We start from the raw sequence: 9,042 nt of genomic DNA, 5'->3' as shown, positions 1-9,042 counted from the left end.
GCCGCCCCCTGGGTATGCGGGGCGGGGTGACCCCTTTGTTATCAGCTACAAGGAGTCTCTAGGGTGATGTTGTGAGCCTCGAAGCAAAAGTGCTTCTCGAGAACCGTGGCAAGCAGTTATTCCTGTGAAAGGTGGTCTGGTGCTGTCTGAAGGGAACAAGCTGTGGGATGCAGAGGGGTTTTGCTGGCCTGAGCGTTCAGACCTGGGTAGGATAATTAAAAACCAAACAAACCATGTGACTTTAAACATGAAGTGTTAATGTGGTTCGAAGGGGGCTATTTTCCTTCTGTGTTACACCACCTGAATTACCCTGGATCAGCCTCTTGCCCTCTGTCCTTCCAAAAGCCAGACAGAGCCCCATGCCAGGAGTCCCTCGATGCCATCAGACGGGGCTCACCCAAGGCCATGGCCCGTCCTGCAGAGGGAAGGCGGTGACGCTGCTGGAAACATCGCAGTGCTGTTCCTGGGGCACTGGCTGGGCTCTGCGCTGGGTGAGGAGCTCAGAGGAGCGGGTGTGCTGGGGCGGTGTTCATTGGGAACGGGGAAGGGGCAGGGGTGGGGTGCCGACGCGGAAGTCTCGGACACAACTTAGACGACCAATGTGATCAAGTTGATGCCACTTTATTAAAGGTTACACAGCAATTTATACTCTATCTCAAACTTCACGCGCCGCTATCTTATCGCTAATAGGCTAAAGCTACTTGTTCACGCGCCCTTTTGCCCCCTATGATTGGTCCCGGTGTGGCGTCCACGCGATGCTCTCCCCCCAGGTAGACCCCCTGTTTTCGACATTCCAACATCTTTATCTCTTGGGAAGGAATGTAGTTTCTCAGGCCGTCTCGGCCTTGTTTTTGTCCTTGAACACAGCTGCAGCTTGTTGTTACAGTGAGGCCCCTCGGTTTGGATCGCTCATAATACGTCCGTTATTTTCCAGCCATTCCACAAATCCCCCTTTTTGTTTTTGAGCGATCCAGACTTCTCTTTTCTTAAACATTTGTTCACCCAGACTATTCAACATCCGTCACAAACACTGAAACAGACAGGGAAGAAGTAACATCAAGATTAGTAAACCTACTAGCACTATCAATACTCTTTTGACCAAGGTCTGCAACCAGCCCCTCATCCCGAGTCTAGTCGTCCAAGATAACAAGGACCACTGACAGGTCGTACAGGAATACCAGGCCATGCTCTATCCCCACAAATCAGAAAACAGTCCAGGTGGAAGTTTAAAGCCTCCGGTGGTTTCTACGGAGAATCCTCCTGTTTTCAAATTATTCCAAGAAGAATGCCCTGTCACATTTTGACAACCTACAAATAAATCTCGGTGACCATTCTGAGCTAACCAAATATGTCATGGGTCACCAAACCAAACCACTCCTGTGCCATTCACTGGCTGCAGCTGAGGAACCACGTTATGGCAGTTTGGCATCTCCGTAACATCAACATACTTAACAGGTGTAACACTAGCCAACAAATCCAATTCTTGCAAGGGTAAAGAAGTTAACTGGTTTAGATTCTCAATGACTGTCTTTTGCCAAGCTGCATTACGCATGGAGGGCCAATTTAAAATGAAACAACTATCATCATCTGGTCTGCCAATCAGGTCCACTCTCTGTTGTTTCCAATATCCTTCAAAATCAGTTTCATTTTCCTGCAACGGAATGCCAATTAAACAGGTCCTAAAAGGATCATCTGCTTGTTGTAGACTCAAACAGAAATCCTTTATCCCAGATGCGTTTGCCCAGGTTACCCAAATGGTTGCTCTGGGTTCGATGTCAAGAATCCCTTCATGGCTTAATGTGAGCCAAACCAGAACAAATGTGGCCCACATTTGACGTGTAGTCATCATTTCACCTTCCTTTCTCAGGTGTCCTGGTACACCTGCCAGCTTCGAGAGCCATTCTTTCCCAACACCAGAACTCTTATCTACTATCTTATTGTTCTAATTAACACACTGCAAAGCCAAACGTCTACAAAGCTTCAAAATCAATTTCTGCTAGAATCCTTTATCTAAGGTTTTCAATTAAGCCTATAACTTAAACAAACTACTGCTGTTTTCTAAAAAATTAAGCCTGCCTTTCTGTAACTAAAAGTGGATTGCTGATATGTTGGCTCGTTGGCAAATTCAGACAACCAGCTTGCTTCAGTATAAACTTCTGAACTGTGATAAGCGGCTGTATTCGAACAGCCGTGCAAAACGACTGCAAGCCCAGGAAAAGACAAAAGGCTTCTCTGTTTGCTGGATGTAGTGCTGTTAGCAACGAGGTCAGAACCAGGTGCAGTCGATGTTCATGTCTCTGAAGTGCCTCAAAACACAGGGTCCTCCGTCCAGTTTGCAGAGGCCTACGTAGATGAATTATTACCTGTAAAAACACAAGCAGGAACCCCTGCCTAGGACCTGTGAGTCAGCCTAGTGCTCTGCGTCGTTCTTCCTGACTTCCCCTTTCCAGGGCCGCACCCATCGACTCGGTACCCATCTGACGCCGGTATCTGTAACAACACAAGCATATCCCCGACCGGTCATTCTTAGTTCTGCAGGTCCTCTCCATTCTCCTGTAACGATATCCCTGTATTGAACAAAAACATTACTGTCACATTGGTTTGTACCAGATTTCAAACCCAAACTATGTATTATTACTGGTGGTTCATTTCTATCACCTGTGAACCGCAAAAAATTTAACACATACACCGCTTTTGCAAGTCGCTCTGCAGCAGCCAAGACTTCTCCCCCTTTTTGTTTTTGCAAAAGCGCTTTCAAGGTTTGATGCGCTCTCTCCACGATGGCTTGTCCCGTGGGGGAATGCGGTATTCCTGTGATGTGACGTATACCCCAGAGTTGGCAAAAATGAGTAAATTTCCGGGAAGTGTAGGCCGGACCATGTCAGTTTTGATCTCTGCAGGCACACCCAGTGCCATAATTGCAGCATGCATATGTTTGATGACATGCCGTGCTGTTTCACCTGTTTGCGCTGTTGCCCAGAGTGCTAGAGAAAAGGTATCAATAGAAACATGCACATATTTAAGCCTGCCAAATTCTGGGATATGGGTCACATCCATTTGCCAGAGTTGTAAAGGTTGGAGTCCTCGGGGGTTTACTCCCAAACCGAGGCCTACTCCCACCTTCTGGCAATCGGGACAGGATTGCACAATTCCTCTAGCATCAGCCACAGGAATGTGAAATTGTCTGGCTAACATTTTTGCTGGTTGGTGAAAAAACTGGTGTGACAGCCTGGCCTGTTCAAAGGTGTTAACGGCAGGGCCCGTCCAGGCTGGAGCGACAAGTTGATCAGCTCGAGCGTTTCCCAACGCAAGGCCTCCACATTGTTGATGACTGCGGATGTGCATAATAAAATATTCATCCTGACGTTGGTTCAAAAGTGTCAGCAATTGTAACAACAAAGTATGTAATACAGGATTTCGCACAGGTTTCACCATGCTGTTTTCCAGACGTTGTACTGTACCTACCACATACAATGAGTCTGATACTATATTAAGAGGTTCTTGAGACCAGCGTTGAAATGTCCAGATAACAGCTCGAAGTTCTAAAGTCTGTAAAGAGTCACCAGGCACTCCAGGGAGTAATTGATGTTCCCAGGTGTCCCCTTCCTTCCAGGTGACTGCAGCCCTTCGAGATTTTCGTCCAGCATCAGTGAAGACAGTTATCCCTTCTACTGGAACCTCTGATCGCAAGGGTAAATGTACAAACCGCTGATGGCATAATAATGACAAAAGCTTATCCGATGGATAACTATTGGTGATAGTACCTAAGAAATCAGCAATTGCTATTTGAAAGACAGTTGAAGCAGATAATAACCAATCTAAATAAAACTGAGATACAGGTATGTAGATGACTTCTGGTTCGATGCCTGAAATATCTGAAATTCGCTGCCTCCCTTTTATGACAAGCTGTGAAAATAATTCAGGACATGTAACTACTGTGTTTCTGGGCTGAAAAGGGAGAAAAATCCATTCCAAAATTCGTAAATTTGGTTTTGTTTCACTCAACTGAATAATAAGCCCCAATGGGTGTTCACGTTTACCCCCAGAGTTAACTATCATAAAAGAAAGAGCTTTATCATCCAGTCGCCTGTGAGTATAAGTTGTCATGATTTTGTTGCTAATTACTTGTAAAGCTTGCTGTTGATCCTCATCCAGTTGACGGCGCTCCTGAGCTTGTACAGACGTGCCCAGGAGTGGCATCAAAGGTTTCAGATCATCGTTCGTAATTCCACAGATATTACGAACCCACTGGATATCCCCAATTAATCTCTGCGCATCAGACAATGTTTCTATTTTTGTGTTGATTTTAACCTTTTGAGGGCGAATCACTGCATTTGTAATAATCCAGCCCAGATACAGCCATGGTCCCTGTTTCTGAACTTTCTCTGGTGCTATCTCTAATTCCCTCTCCCTGAGACCGCATGTTAGCTGGCCCAATATTGTCTCGCAGTCCAGTTGTTTTCCTGCCACTAAGATATCATCCATGTAATGATAAATGAGTAAATGAGGATACTGTTTTCGGATGGGTTCCAGAGCCCACGCGACGAAAGGTGAATTTTTCATCCCTTGTGGTAGCACCACCCAGTGATAACCTCTTAGCTGGTTCGGCCTTATTAATCGATGGCACTGTAAAGGCAAACCTTTCAGCATCCTCTGGATGTAAGGGGATTGTAAAGAAGCAATCTTTTAGATCGATAACTACCAGATCCCAGCCTTCAGGTAACATTACTGGGGAAGGCAAACCAGGTTGTAAGGTGCCCATGTCACAGATAACCGCATTAATCACTCTCAAATCATGTAACAGATGCCATTTCCCAGACTTTTTCTGAATTGTAAAAATTGGTGTGTTCCGTGGGCTAGTTGAAGGCAGGATATGTCCGGCATCTAGCTGTTCCTGTACCAAATCATTAATAATTTGCAGCCGGTCCAGTTTTAGCGGCCACTGGTCGATCCATATGGGATCATCAGTTTTCCAGGTTAATTTTAGGATTGGCTGCTCTACCGTGGCCGCGCCTAAAAAGGCGAAGTAATCAATCGAGCTCCCATTTGACTGAGCAGATCTCTGCCCACCAATGCCACAGGTGAGTGCATCACATAGGGACGTGTGGTTACTAGCTTGCCATCCGGAAACATAAATGCTATTGTGTCTCTGCTGATGGATGTGACTTGAGTTCCTCCAACCCCTAGAATTCCTGTATTAGCAGGCAGTAAAGGCCACTGACCAGGCCATAGATAAAGTGGTACAATTGTGACATCTGCTCCAGTGTCAATGAGCATTCGTAATTTACTCGTCTGTCCATTAGGGTGTCTCATCTCCATCTGCTCCTCTGGCTTCCCCCGACTAATGTCCAGGGCTAACAAAACATCTGGTTGTCCGGTGGACCCAAAGCCTTTTTCACCTCTCTTCTTTTGTTCTGCATTAGGCACTTTTGATTCAAATGGAATTAGCTGAGCAATTTTCGATCCCTCCATGATAGTCAAAGGAGGAGTAAGTGTGTATACCACGATTTTAATTGTTCCCTCAAAGTCAGCATCAATAAGTCCTGGGATGACAAAAATACCTTTTTTAGATGCTGAGGAACGTCCAATTAATAAGGCACTTAAACCATGACCCAGAGGTCCCACCAGATTAGAATCAACCAGATGTATTGTAGTGTCTGTAAGTGTAATAGCTACTGCTGTTGCCAAGTCCACTCCTGCGCTTCCTGAGGTGGCAGCGGAGCAGCGGTCCAAGCACCCTGGACTTGTGTCGTCGCGCGAGGGCGGGGCGCACTCTGCCTCCCGTTTCCCCTCTTACGAGACACGTGAGCACGACATTCTGATTTAAAATGACCCATTTGTCCACAGTTAAAGCACTTCTTATCTCGCTTGCCTTTGATGTGTTTGCCTCTGACAATTGGTGTTACTGCAGCTCCTACTGCAGCAGCCATAAAGGCAGCTTTCTCCTGATCAAGCATTCGCTCTGCTGCCTCCAGCAGCTGACCTGCAGTAGATTGTCGTGGGAGAAGGCTTAAAGCTTTCTTAGTTTTGTCGTTAGCATTGTCATAAGCAAGCATATCAAGGAATTTAACTTTCATTTCATCACTTAAATCAGGATTGCTATTAATGGCGGCATGCAATCTGTCGATGAATTTTGGGTAGGGCTCCGTGGGCCCCCGTCTCACTCCTGTAAACGCTGGCGCCGCTTTTTCATCATGTACGGCTAGAATGATTTTGAGAGCCAATTCCTGGGTTAACCATAACACTTCTGGTTGAAATCCCACTTGCCAATCTGGGCTAGCAAAAGGACCTGCCCCCATCAGCATCTGAGCTTGCACCCCATATAGAGGGTCTCCTTGCTGACGGGGTGTGGCTGCGGCAGCGTCGCAGGCCGCTTGCCAGCGTTGGAAAAACTGCAATTGTTGTGAAGCTGTTAGTAAGGTTTGTACAATCATGCGCACATCATACGGAGTCAATAAATGTGCTGTAAAGATATGCTGAATTACCGGATTTGTATATGGTGATTTCAACCCATATTGTGTTACGGCTAATTTTGCTTCTTTAATCATTTTCCAATCTAAGGCTTCCCACTCATTGCCCTGTGGGGTCACTATTACCGGGAACGTCATTGGGCCAAGTTCGTTAAACTGCCCCTCTATTATAGCATCCCGAATAACTCCCCGCCAACGGTTTGCCGGATTATTATTACCACTCGCGCGTCCTAGTGCCCCCCCTCCCCTTTGAGCCAGTGCCCCCCCTCTCATTTGGGCCAGTGGTGGCGGAGACCCGATAGCCACCGTTTCCCTCTGACCAATGCCCCCCCCCGTGTCGCGGAAGAAGGGGTTAAAAGGAAGAGGCGGCAGTGCTGTGGGGGTGGGCTGAGCCGCTTGCTGCATTCGGATTTCAAGTTGCTCTAACTTTCTCATTAACTCTTGCAAGTGCTGATCTTGTAAACCGTAACGAGATTGTTCTTGCGGCGACTGAGGTGTCGGGGGCGAGGACGGGGGCAGGGGTGGGTAGGCGCCGTTCTCTAAAGAGGAAGCAGCGGCGGCGGCTGTGGCGGCGGCGGCGGCGGGGGGTTCGGGCGGGGGCCGGCGAGAGCGGGGCCGGCCCGTGCGCTCCGGTGATTGATCTTTTGGGCTTGAGGGAGGGGAGTCGAGCTGGAGCAAATCGGCTGATTTTTGCTCGTGCCGTACGGGTGCCGCGCGTGCAGCATCCCCGTCCCTCCTTTTTGGAGCCACCTTAGGGAACAGGGATCCCGCGAACGTCATAGCGGTAGCGGAATCCTTGGCACCAGCACTTTCTGCCTCTGCTGACAAGGCAGCGAAAGCGGAGGCGGTGGTCTGCCGTTCCGCTTTCATTTCTTTCAGAGTGTCTAGGACCACTCTCCACACGGTGGAAAGTTTCCTACTGTCTTTGGAACCTGAACTAATGTCATCCCACAGTGCCGCGCCGATCTTTTCCCAAGTAGTTAACTCGAAGGCTGCGGTCTCTGAAGCAATTAGTTCGTGCTGCCGAGCCCACAACAGCAACCTCCTCAGGTTCCCCTCATCATAAGAAACTCCTCTCTTAGAGAGTATGTGTTGGAGGAGCTTAACCACTGCCGCTTCTACTTTACTCAGCGTGGACCCCATCTCCTCCCCAGCCGCTCACCTGATCAGGGCGAGATTCCCGACGATTGCGTGCGCGTCTTCCCAGGCGCCGGGGCAGCGCCTGCTACGGCTGGCTTCCGCCCCCTCCGGACCGTCTTCTCTTGCTCGGGCGAGCACCGACGGGAGGGTCCCGATTCCCCAGGGCTTGAGTCCCGCGTATTCGATGAGGCTCCCTCGGGTCCCTGTTCGGGCGCCAGTTGCTGAGGCGGAAGTCTCGGACACAACTTAGACGACCAATGTGATCAAGTTGATGCCACTTTATTAAAGGTTACACAGCAATTTATACTCTATCTCAAACTTCACGCGCCGCTATCTTATTGCTAATAGGCTAAAGCTACTTGTTCACGCGCCCTTTTGCCCCCTATGATTGGTCCCGGTGTGGCGTCCACGCGATGCTCTCCCCCCAGGTAGACCCCCTGTTTTCGACATTCCAACATCTTTATCTCTTGGAAAGGAATGTAGTTTCTCAGGCCGTCTCGGCCTTGTTTTTGTCCTTGAACAGAGCTGCAGCTTGTTGTTACAGTGAGGCCCCTCGGTTTGGATCGCTCATAATATGTCCGTTATTTTCCAGCCATTCCACAGTGGGGAGCTGCTCGATCCCATTGGTTCTAGGGAATCCTCTGCAGTGGGGGGCTGGCGCAGGGACAGGGCACAGGGCTGGCAGAGAGTGCACTTGGACTTGGTGCCAGTGCCATGAACTCCTGTGACGCTCCGGCAGCTCGTTTGTGACTGATTGTTGCTGTCTCCTGTCTCAACAACTGGGATAAGGTGGTGTGGGGGTGCAATTCTCACCCCTCCCCGCCCCTCCTGGTTGGGTGCTTGGTGCTGGGTGTGATTCCCCCCACCTCCCCCAGCTGTGCCCCGTCTCTGGAGATAAGGACTGAGAACGTTACCGAGCCTGGCTCCTGCCCTCCCACCTGCTGGGAATCGGCTCTAACAGCCCCTCATCTCCTCAGGGCCTGGCACACCTGGGCCTGGGGTGGGGCCAGATGGGAACAAGAACAGAGTTGCACATCCATCAAGTTCTTGTGCAGCTGCTGGACGGCATCAGAAGGGACCTGACAAAAGTCAATTATCTTGGACCCTCTAAACTGCGACCCCCAGGGAGACCCTTGGAGCTCCCCTGGATCCCAGCGGCCTGTGACCAGCATCTCCCCTGAGCTGGAGCCTCGCAGGGACCAAACCCTGGAGGTGTCGTCAGCTGCCAGAGCTGAGGGCAGGCCGGGGCGAGGTCCCCCTGCTCGAGGCTCAGGGATCGCCCGCGGGGGAATGCCGAGGCCTTGGGAGGATTGGCTCTAACCTCGAGAGGAGGGAAATGTTCTCTGAGCTCGCTGCTCTGTCACCCGCTCGGTCTCTGCTCATGGCGGGGACGGACCCTTGTTTCTGGGTGTCTGTCCGTTGGTGGATGCGC

This window comes from Strix uralensis, chromosome Z (assembly GCF_047716275.1).
Source record: "Strix uralensis isolate ZFMK-TIS-50842 chromosome Z, bStrUra1, whole genome shotgun sequence".
Lineage (NCBI taxonomy): Eukaryota > Metazoa > Chordata > Aves > Strigiformes > Strigidae > Strix > Strix uralensis.
The sequence above is the reverse complement of the archived record's forward strand: the minus strand, read 5'-3'. Positions refer to the sequence as shown.